General features: G+C 41.6%; 1 protein-coding gene and 1 long non-coding RNA gene across 2 annotated transcripts in view; one reads left to right on the forward strand and one right to left on the reverse strand.

Moving 5' to 3' along the window:
- LOC143179705 (uncharacterized) overlaps positions 1–12,456 on the reverse strand; it is a 441,599-nt gene that overhangs the window by 296,078 nt on the left and 133,065 nt on the right. The gene's annotated exons all lie outside the window — the stretch shown is intronic.
- LOC143178971 (uncharacterized) lies at positions 935–1,667 on the forward strand. Its single transcript, XR_013001882.1, has 3 exons — positions 935–940; positions 1,017–1,149; positions 1,584–1,667. It is a non-coding gene; the product is annotated as an uncharacterized LOC143178971 (long non-coding RNA).

Genomic DNA, 12,456 nt, shown 5'->3' on the forward strand with positions numbered 1-12,456 from the left:
CGTGGCTGATAACACGACCGAGGAAAATACTTATGATTCGGTGTGGATAGCTTCTATTTCTATCCTTTTTATCATTTCTGGAAGATATGAGCTGCAGAAGACTTTGATATCTTTAGATGCTTTTAACTTTAATTGGGAAATTGGAAAATGTTTCATTTACCGACGCAGTGAAGAAGTAGAGGAAGGTTATATACAAACTTTAGGGGAGGATTTATTTAAACCTGATTTATTGGAAAACCTTGAATTTGATTTAAAAATAGTGAATAGTCAATAGTTGAAAAATAGTAATATTGTTACTTAGCAATTGAAATACAATCTCTCTCCTTCGATATCCCATCGACCCCCAGACGCCCCGGAAATAAGCCCTCAGCGCAGCGGCGCGAGCCAGAAAACCTTCCTCGACGAAAGCGTTTCCCGTGTTGCGTGCTCGTTACGTCGGCGTCTAAGTTAAAGAATCGGGTGCATTAAAAACTTGTCACGTTGGCCGACAGAAAGAGCTCAGCCTGGGTCGTTCTACAAACGGAAGCGCGTCGGGTGATTGATGGCCGACCGATTGTCAGTGAAAAGGGAACTCGCGTAGCCCGACGATAATTCACCGAGGATCCTCGGCGTCTCTGTCCCTCCTGCGCTTCGTGGCTCGCAGCCTCTTCCTCGACACGCGCCGAGGGTGTTAAAAATAGGGAACGACGGAGATTAGATGGCCCCGTGGTTGTCAGACATCGGCGGCATCGGGTAACAAGCGGCACCGAGGAAGATGAAATGTCTTCCGACGTTGTCCTCGTGCTCCACCTGCCCCTCCGCCTCGTCGAACCCTCTTCCCCCCTCGGTTCTATTCTTCCAAGACGTGACGGGGCCGCTTTTTAGCGCATAATTAAGCAGCCTCGCGTCATTCGTCACGGCCGTTTTGCCGGGCTTTAATTTAAACTTATGATTCATGAGGGCGATGCAGCGAACTTGGAAAAAGCCCCGAGGAGAAAGAGATCCTCGAAGAGATCGTCTGAACGCGCGGTTTCGAGTACTCGCCGCGAGTTTTTCCATGGTGGCTGAGGCGAGCTCCGCGGAGGGGGGCGGGTCTGAATAATTCGCAGCTGTCGCGGGGAGAAGAGAAATGGAGGATGAAACGGCGGAGGACAAGATTCACGGTCGGAGGTGAGCGTCATCCTTTACACGATCGGGGAGACGATAAAATACGGGGAAGAAATGCTCGCGCCGCGACTAATACACCAGGCGAGCGTGTATGAACTCCTGGATCGAACGGTTGAATAATCTGAGATAATAAATGAACCTGGTTGAGAGAGGGCTCGATATTTGTGGGTGAACGATGAGTCAGAAGGCGTGAGGCAGAAAGAGAAACAAAGATCGGAGACGTGCTGTGATGGTTACGATTGAGATCGTTCGAGAATTGAAGTTGATTTAATGGTGAAGTGCTTGAGAATATTATTAGAGAACGTTATTATAAGTTTGCGAGTTAGTTACTGTGAAGACTAGTTAGTATGAAAAGAATATGTCCTAAAGTGTTTTTCCTTGGGGAATTAAAAATTAGTTTAATTAGTTCAACACGATTAATGTTCTATTTATTTCAGAAGATACAATCGTCTGCGCGCAGAAAAGGTGGTATTTGAAACAACACTGACGGTGTGACAGTAGAAATGTTATGCATTAGTCAGCCAGAGTCACGGTTGCGTCATAAGTATAAACAGACCATCCAATAGTTCCAATTTTCAATCTGTGATACTTTCGAGATCTCTTACATAGAAAAATATACTTCTGTAATATTTCAATCAACTTTCAATGCTTATGCAAGCGATGAAATAAGTGTTACGCGATACGATGAAGCTAGAATCAGAGGAAATAAAATATTAACAGAATAAATGTATTTCAGTAGAAAACATCTCACTTTGCTAAATCTAGATTCACGCCAGAACACAGGACTGCGATTCCTAAATTTTCATGAAAAATTTCATAATATTCGACTTGTAAAAAATACCTGTGCTAAAGGAAGTAGAATTCTCCGTCTCAGAACATTATAGCTATTATTATTAGAAGATCTCGTCTCAAATGAGCATTAGGCGTGGCCAACACAGTCAGCCAACAGAAGCACATGGTGAACAATGAATGACGAAAGACGAGAACGAACTTTACAAGGAGAAGCATTCTCGAACACAATATTATACGCAGCGCGTATTGTCATGCTAATAGCGCGTGGTATAGAGTCATCGATCATCGCTGCTTTGCTTGGCACGCCTCCGTTCGCGTTCCTCTCTTCCATTTCGTTTTTCTCCTCTCTTGGTCCTTTCGAGCACGTTCCCCTAGCCAGTCGGTGGGTCCTTTGTGCGGGCATTTCGCCGCCGGTGTTTCCTTAATAACGTAACCCGACGCACACACGGCCGAGCGGCTTTTAAGCACCACGTAATCGCGCAGTCATTCAACGGTGTCCTCTGTGCCTCGTACGTGTATCACGAGCTTCGTGGAGGAGCGCGTGGGTGGATAAAGCTCCTCCAGAGATAGCAATGGCACAGTGGGAGGGAAATTCAATTTCGAATTGGGTGGCCCCTTTATGGACGATTTTGGCGTAATTGGAGAAAACACGATTGACTGTTATTACTAAACGTTTGATGTGTCAATTCATTTCGGAGTGGTTGATTTTAGTCGTTTTTTAATCCTTACGCCGCTGATTTATACATATGTATGTATTAATATGTGACATACACAGCAGAGATTGAGGACCCTTTTTGGTATAAAATTGACACTTCTCAAGAATCGTTCGAAAATTTAAATGGCAACGTAATGGTTAAGATGCGATTGGAATATTTTGGAAGAGCTTACAGACTACTGTGTTTTCTTGTAGACTCACCAAAATCTCTTTACTCTCTATAATATTAAAATATACTCAGCACAGCAATAGATTTCCGATTCTTGTTTGAAAATACAGAAAATCGCTAAAATTAGTGAAACATCAAAGTGAAATTGACTACTGAGTCAGTGTCATAAAACAGAATGAATATAAACAAAACTCTAGTTGACAGTAGATAATAGATATTTACTATCAGTAATAAATACTATTACACTTACAGTACTATTACTATTAATAAATACTATTACAATATTTGTTTCTATTTGCCCCGTTTCATGGTACTATTTGAAACACAAACCCTCTTCCTCCATGCCATATTCTATTCGTGTAAATTCTTCGCTCATAACACTACACAAGCTAGCATTCACGCATACAGTGGTAGTACTGCAGTAAAGAACGACTGTTTTATTCGCAAATAAAGCTCGAACAGCACTGCCTACATGTAAAATTCCCTCTTTGCTGTCCTTCGCCAATCTTCACCTAAACCTCCCTCGTTCGTTCACACCATTCATAATAATCCTATACCGACATCTCAAGCTTTGTAACTACAGCAGCATCGAAGAAAAAGGAAACTGGCGATGCGTGAGCGTGCTTGAATAAACGCACTGCATCGTCTGCAACAATAATCACGGTAAGAGCGTTGAGAGATCTAATTGTACGAGGACGGACTTGTTGATACGCCCTGTGAAAACACACAGAAGTAAGTACTCTGCATAAATTTATACAAAGGTTGAGTAGAGTGAATCGGGAAGAGCAGTCAGTGAACGAGCTGCGTGGATTTATATCAAAGGAACATTTCTGACCTACGTTTGTTATCTACCTGCTCTACCAAGAACTGTATAGGAAAATTCTTAGAAAATTATGTACGTAATAGCTTTCTTAACTATTCTTGGAAATCATAATTTCTATAATATTCAATAGTGTACGATTAAAAAGAGATATCATCGAATACCACTCTCAATTCAAGAGTGTAAATAGAAAAGGCTGTAAGTGCCATTTTAAAAAAGTTTTTGTTCCAATAAAAAGGATGTTTATATGAAGACCACTATTAGTGTATTGTTTTTTTCCCATCAATATTTGAGCTTATAGCCTTTTTTATTTCCACTCTTCAATTGTGATTTGTGCAATTCCTTGTCTCCTTCCATAGTCTAGGAACCCACACTTGCAAAAATTTCATTAGGCAGCAACGCTGACACGGACCAGCGGAATTTTTGCTAATAATTATCCATCACAAAATGTTTTGCACAGTCTTCGAATTCCCGCGCCGAAGGACGATAAAGCTGTGTAATCAAATAACGAAATTTTCCACATTCCATCCACCTTATTACGAAATACTGTCAATAATCACCCGTTGATCGAATCAACAGTTCCCCTTCTTCGTAAACCCAATTAATCAAATTAATCCGCTCGATGTGAGCAGATGCAACAAACGAAGCAGAAAAAAAAAGGAAGCAGAAGGAATATATTCCATGAAAAAGCTGTGCTCCATATATTAATCTTTTTACGGACTACGTGTTCGTCAATAATACGGTCGATTAATTAAATTAAGTACCGCGTGCGCGACGTTGAGGGCTTCGAATTAAAAATGGCCTGGAAATCCGCTCGATCAGAGTCGAATGGAAGAACGGGGGAAGAAAGCTAGAGAAATGAAATAAAATAAATTCGAAGCGTACACAATGAGGTCGGACGCTCTTTGAAATTTCCCAGACGCTACTGTACAACGTTCGAGCGTCGTTTCACGGAAACTACAACTCGTCTGACCGACGATCGTAAACGTCCACGACGAAGGTGCGAGCTTCCAACGACCAGCATCGTCGGTGACGCAGCCGGTGAGCGCGCGCGCGTCATTCGTCGAAACGACGAAACGGTTCTACACCTGCTCGCTCTATAATTCGACGACGTTCGTTTACATTCCGACGACTGTACGAGAGCAATATTTTTACGGAGTCTAGAACATGCGCGTACCGGTCCCCACTGGCAGGCTACAGCCACCTCGCGCGTGTCTATAAATCTATTAATAAAACGACGCGGAGTTCGCTAATTGAGTAAAATAGAGGATGCAGCGACGACTCGGGTGAACGACGCGTCCATTACTCACTATTTGGAAAATATAGAACGATTCGGGGATACTTTCAGCGCTTTGATCGAGGCGCAAGTGGGCCCCTCCATTAGCGTCCCATCAATTTTTCTTAAAGCGCGCCGCTCTCGCGCGGAATTTCGATTTTCATGTAATGTCATTCGACGGCTAATGGCGCGAAATTACTGTAAAACCGAGTGCTTTCTCGACCCATCATTTCCACGATCATGCTGCTTTCCCTCTCGCGAAAGCGATGCCAGGAGATCCTTTGCAACTCTACGCGCTCCATGCTGCGTAATCTTTTAACGTTGTACGTGCTCTTTCATTTAGAGAAATGTGTAGGCAAAGGAAGAGAAATAGTTAGATCAGTGAGGAATTTGGTATTTGATGTTACTCTAGGTGACACTAAAATGGTACTTTATCCATAACCTCTTACGTACATAATCACTATGAAAACTGCTACTACTTCTATGTAGAGAAGCCTTTCTCTTTCATTTAAAAAGTTCAAGATTTTGATAATTCAAGTACTTGACAGTTATCTATTGTTATTATACGATAGAATTTATTAGTGTCTGTAACTTGGAGGTTAAAATAATCGCATAACAGAAGAAAAACGTGAAAGATTCTCAAAGCAAAAGCTACGGTCACCGTTATGGTTGATTGTACAAAGCTATACTGTCGATTATTATACAATTCACAATGTCTAGTTATTCAATACAAGATTAAGTGTTAAAATATCCATATTACAAGGCATACTCCCTATAGTAATTAATTTGAGTAAGACATATTCAGCCTGCAACGACCAATAAATTTGTAAATCAGTTGTACATTTTCAAAGTCCATTATTTAATTTCAACATATTTGACCATTTTTACACCATTAACCACACTGTCATCAAGGATATTCACGAAAAAATATAGGTAACTGATTCTCTCGGGCCATCATCAACTAGAAAATAAAAAAAAGATCAGAATCACGGTGACTCGCATCCCCAGCATCGATTGGAACGCGCCGCTGCGTTTAAGTCGCACATAAATTCTGGAAACGAAACGGTTGAGCGTTCCACGGGCTTTCGTGAAGCTTGAACGAGGTCAAGACGAAGAAGAAGACGCAGAAGAAGAGGCGGTAGTGGTGGTAGCGGCAGTAAGGTTGCCGGGGCGGTCGCCACGTATCCTCGTGATAACTGCACGATAGAATGTTCTCTTAAATTTCCCAGGTGGATCCGAGGCGTACTTGCGTTCGCGACGTCTTTATACGGTTTCCAACGAATACCTGTGCGCCTTGTGTCGGCCCATTCAACCGTTCGCAAGAAGCTACGTCCTTCGAGAATAAGCGAATATCGAGAATGTCGCAGGAAAGTGGCTGCTTCCCCGCCTGAACTGTCATTTTTCATACGTGTATACAACTCGCGACTGGATTTCGAGTCAAAGGGGAAGTTTCGCCAAGGGGGAACGAACGATGCGACGCGTTGATTTGAAACGGAAGGTATAATCAAATTTCGGACCCTCCTCTCGCGATTTATGCGCAGATTCGCTCGGCTATTTTGATATTTACCTTTGTTCGCAGATAAGAATAACTATTCTCATTGGAGACGATGACGACCTCTCTTAGCAATGCCTGTGCATCTCTATGCGCGATGTAATTCGAAAAAGGGCAATCTCCTTGTTGAAATGCAGACTTATGTTGGAAGTGAGAATCTTGGAAGAACTTGAATTTAACTTTCAAGTGGTGACCACTGTTTTAATATCACTAGTGGTGACTTGACATCAAATTGAGTACGTATTGCTACTAGTGACATGACATCAGTGTAACGTATCTATAGATGGAGATATATTTTACTTAGATTAAGACACTATTATTTGTTATTCTTTAGATAATTTTATTATATTTATAATATTTCATAAACAAAATGTAATTTTTGTTAATACAATTACAATAATGAAATTTATTTCGATACACTTAATAGTAATGCAACAATAAATTTTAATACAAGAAGACGTTTAATAAAAGAAAACGTAAACATTTACAGTACTTATGCGAAATTAATTTGGCGTCAAGTCACCACTATTGTAGGGATACGAAATCAAATTGGCGTACATCACCACTAATGTTAGTAGTCAATTTGACATACGTCGTCACTCTAAGATCAAAGATGTGTCAAGTTGAAGGTTGCAACTATGACGGATTTAAATATTGCTGTTAATTACTTGAGTACGAATTCCAGTTAAACAGATTTTCTAAACGCTTAGCAAATGGTTCTATAGCAAATCATACCTCTCATACACTGTGCACAAACATACTATAAAACCTGAGTTCCACTAAATGGAGTTTGCACCAAGTGCCTACACCTATTCGCAAAACCAATATTCCCGATAGACTCAGGCCAAAAATCAGCTCGCTCTGTTTGTAACATACTTCACCGTCGGACCGTTCAAAGTGCCATTATTGTAGAACACTGTTACGAGGAGCCCCATATCGCTTCAGCGTTATAAAAACATAGCAGAAGAACGCTCCTCTGGCGGCCCTCGCGAAAATGGAGCTCGCATCGCGGAATTCGCGCACGCGAGAGGGGGAAAAAACGATCACTCGACCGAATAAACTCCCGACAAGTCAACCCTTCAAAAAAACAGCCCGACATCCGGCTGGCTGCGACCGCATCGTTAATCGTTCGTCGCGAAACCAGAGATCGCAGCCAACAATAAAACTTTCCAAACTTCACGCTTCACCAATTAATCCTGGCCAAACATGCATGCGTGGAGGGGATGGGGATGAATAAAAAAAAAAAAAATAAAAGAGCGGCGAGAAAGGGAAGAAATAAAAACGGCGTTCTAGGGCAACGCGCATTATCGATCCGCCGTATCTCATTTGTCGTTCGCCTCCAGCCTCGTTATTAGTTTTGATGGTGTCCAGAGGCACTCACGGGTTGCAGTTTGCGGCCGGTTAGCGGCGGCAAAAAGCATGCAGTGACACACGACGCGAGAAAAAGGAAGATAGGGAGGACGGAGAAGAAGCAGGAGATGAAGGAGACGAACAAGAAGAAGAGAAATAATGAAGCGTGTCGAGTACGCGGGAAGCAGAGGCAGAGGGGCGAAAGAGGGACGAGTGGTGACTCCCAGTGGTATTTATATAGAGGCTGGAGTGTCGCCAAAACGCTAGGAACCGACCCTATCTATCGTCAAAAACACGGCACACCTCTTCTCCCACTCCCGCCTCCGAGCTCCCCCCCTCGATCGTACTCGCGTCTCTTATCCACCGTTTCCTCCGCCCCGCGACACCCCCGCGGAGGCGAGAGCCAAGACCGCTCGACACCATCCACACCCATGGAATAGAGGCCGAGATAGCGAAGAGGATGGCAGTTTCCGCGGGTTGCTCCCGTTCCTGCCACTCTAGCTTTATTTGTCAACCACTCCGTGGACCAAGGAACCCGCCCGTCTTGAAATTAAAGGCCTGGCGATGACGAAGGTCACTCGCGCGTCTCTTAATATCGCCGCTGACATACGTCACTAACATCATCGCTTTCTCTGTGCTACTTTGTACGCGTCTCCCGCTGAGCCAAACGTGTTTCGCGATTAAGACGTGGATATGAAGAGGGTGTACTATGTTTAATGCCTTCTCACTGGGTGGTAATGTTGCTTATAGCACTTTGATACGTCTAGGGGGAAGGTGTTCGTGGTAATTTCGAGTATTTTGGGGATGGTGCTGGTAATGTGATTACTGTATACAAGGATAAATTGTGTCTGGTATGATTTACACGTAAGTCCATCATGTTTCGTTATATAGGTAGATGTATCGCATCTTTGCTTCAAAAGTAGCAACGCGAAAAAGTACGGTTATGTAAATATATCTTATACTAAATTGCTTCAGAGTCGTAATTTGTAAACCACATTTCCTGAGTTTTGACGCTTCTGAAGCAAGGAGGCAATATACATAAATATAGGTAGGTGTATTTCAAATTTGTGCGACGACTAAGTTTGGAAACCTATGAATTTTCAAATTTTTAAATTCTCAAATATTCAAATTTCCAAATTTTTAAATTTTCAAATTTTCAAATATTCAAATTTTCAAATATTCAAATTTTCAAATATTCAAATTTCTAAATTTTCAAATTTCTAAATATTCAAATTTTCAAATTTTTAAATTTTCAAATTTTCAAATTCTCAAATATTCAAATATTCAAATTTCCAAATTTTCAATTCTTACAGCTTGCAAACTTTGAAACTGAAATTTTCAAGATGCCTAATTCCCATACTTTTTTAACGTTCATATTCTTGAATTCTCAACATTTAAAATCCTTAAGCTTCTAAATCTTCAGCTTTCAAACTTTCGAATTTCCAAATCTTTAAATACTTCCTGAATTTTGTTTAAGTGCACCACTAACATGGCCTATAGAAAGTTGTTAATGAAATAAATATTCCAGGCGTGAGTCACCTGTGTGAATAATGATAGTGCATCAAGAAAGTCGTAAAACAAGATTTATGAATGCAATCCTTTGCACGACGAACAACCGCTTTAGATGCAGTTTCATTAGGAACTAGAAAATACGAGCATGTTCGACTTATATTTAGCTAATGAGCAGATGACGTAGTCAACTTGGTGTACTTAGAATCGGTACCCTAAGAATAATCGAACGTCCTTCGAGGTTGCTCGTTGTACTCATTTCTCAAACTTCAAGATCCCTGTACCATTCAACGAGAGTGACAGTAACTTTCACTGTACCATTTATTCGGATTAAGCACAGTAAAACACTGTTAATACCGATAACACTTTTAATCATCGTTACGTGAATTTATTTCTATTTAACATCTGTGTATTACCTCATATTATAAACTTTTGACGCACAATTGATTACGTAATATTAGGTATTTTTATTGGAATTGTAATGTACACTTCAGTCTACTATCTCTACTATCTATATTTACTTTGCTGACTTTATTTACTTATATAAAATTAATTTCAAGTTCTCCAACTCCAAGACTATATATCTAAGTAAGTAAATAGTAATAATAAAATTGTAATTTGAATCTACTCATTCAGAAACGAAGACTTTCCCAAGAATCTTAAAGATTACCACAGTGCCAAACTAAACTCTACACTGTTCCACACAGTCATACATTCTCCTCGTCAGAACAGATATATAACTAGGCGCGTAAAAATACGAAACATTCGACAGACACACGTTCTCCATAAATAATATCCATACATCGAAGCAAGTGTGCCTCAAAATTTCCTCCCCCAAAGGATCGGTACAGATTCAACGTTGCATCGAATACCCTCGGCATTTCTCGTTCCCTCTGTTCGTGGCCCTGTTCCCGCGTGTGTGTACGTGTACAGGGAATTGGAAAGCGAAACATATCTCTTTTCAATCGATCTCTCAAGCTCCTACACGTTTTCTGAGAGGCCAGAACGGCCGAAAGCAGACGTCTAAAAATCAAAGAGCAAACGATCGCCTCGGGCAACGATGCGGATTATCAAGGAAACACGAAAGGACCGATAAAATCGGGGAGGATGTTGACTATACAGGCCGATCGTCGCTCAGTCGTTCGCCTTTAAAACCTTCCACGATAACCGACGCGGGGAGTCGTCTTTCGAGTAGTCATTGCCTCGAAATCTTCGTGGTCAACCGTGGATATCTGCCGCATCGCGTAGATTCTTACCGACAGAATGCTCCAATGGATTCACCGATATTCTTCCCTTCGATATACGCTGCTCTAAAAATAACCCTCTGAAGATTTTTCTTTGATGCTCCTCTGCTCTCCTCCACCCCCTCGTAGGCTTCACCGAAGAATTTACGAGGCTTTGCACGATCGGGACACGGAAACGTTGCTCTCGCGTTTCATCGCTTAATGGTTCGGTCGTAAAATTTTTGACAATTTTTATGCCTCCCTGCTCTCCCTTTGAGAATTCGCCTAATGGCGATGGCGTTTTAGCGTGATTCAGTGCGACGGATGACTAAATCAAGTGGCGTGGAAATACTGGATTATGTGTTGAAGCGTTATCTATGTTAGGGATACACATTTTCAAAACAAAGTTCCACCATTAAAAGGTTACTTATAATAAAATGATAAGACCTACAAACGGTATTTTATTTTTCCATGTGTCGAGTATACTCTTTATTACCCTAAACGTGATCATTTCCTCATGACAAGTATATTCGTCAAGCACTGTTAAAGGGTTAATATTCAACCCTTAAGTGATATGGTGCCAGTATTATGTAACAATATCGTAGAATTGCTGCCATTCCATTGTCAAAAGTGATTAATAATAAGAAAAGAGAGAAATCACAACCTTTCAGTTTATCATGTACCTATGTATTATAAGCAAACCAGTAGTATTTTACATTTACAACAAATATGAAAAGTGAGGTAGTACAAATGCTGTGACCCCATCACATCAGTTGCGGGTTAAATATTCAAAAATATGTACTTCCTCAGAACTAGATAGAGATAAATAGAAGTACTTACTAGGTAAGTACATGTGTCACAGCAAAATTTAGTGAACACATCCTAAATTTATCGTTACACACAATCGTCAAGGCTGCGACTATTCTATCTTGAAAAGGAATATACGGACTCTGTGGTAGTAACTCGAGGGGAGGACAGAAGCAGAGGAAAAACGTTCTCGGGCTTTTCTTCTCAAGGAGAGAAGTTTCTCCATGATTCAAGAGAACACGACAATGGTCTCCTCAGAAATTTCCGTCACGCGTACCGCGGGCCGAGTCTCGTTCCTCGAACTTCGCTTAATTTCGCGCGCCTCCCCTGTCCCATCCACCCCCTCCGCCCCATATTCGGAAACATCCGCGAAAATGTTCACGGCGCCGTTTCCTCGGTTCGACGCTGAACGCACTCGAAGAGGCACGAACGGCTTCGATACGCCGTCTGAACTCGCGAAACGCTCGCTGCGCGTGTTCCCGCGCGACGGAGCGTCTTCCGACGGCTTAAGTGCCCGCGAGCGCGGCGAATACCCAAGTTTCGAGTTCAATTAAAAAGTTTCGACCGGCCCGCCGATTATAATCGACGCGAGCGTTTCGCCGCTTTGTTATTTCAGCAATGAGCGTTCCTGGCGAAACTTCCGCGCTCGATTTAATATTCGCCCGTCATCGAGGCAACCTGTGCATTTTTCAACCTAGCGAGTGTCTCATTGGAAGGACTTTGTTTGAAGATGTTGGCGGTGTGGATTTATTGTATCGTATTGGACTGTGTAGCATTGGAATTTAGGGATAAATAATATGTAATCTTATCTATAAAAATCACATCATTTCTACTTAATAGTTAGTTTAGCCAGTAATGCGCTACATCTGAGAGTGCGTGCGAAATCAGGCGATTCTGTCTACTGGAACCATGTAGTCTCGTTCAGATTAGTCAAGTTACTTGAATTCAAGCTACTTGTGTTCAAGTAGCTTGGTATCAAGTTTGTCGTCATAGGAATTAAGTTACTTGAATTCAAGTAGTTTGAATTTGAAAGTAACTTGAATTCAAACTGTCAGATAAAAATAATCAAAATGGCGTCGGAGGAGGTGGAGCGTGCT

The sequence above is a fragment of the Calliopsis andreniformis genome, chromosome 5 (genome assembly GCF_051401765.1).
Source record: "Calliopsis andreniformis isolate RMS-2024a chromosome 5, iyCalAndr_principal, whole genome shotgun sequence".
In the NCBI taxonomy this organism is placed as follows: Eukaryota; Metazoa; Arthropoda; class Insecta; order Hymenoptera; family Andrenidae; genus Calliopsis; species Calliopsis andreniformis.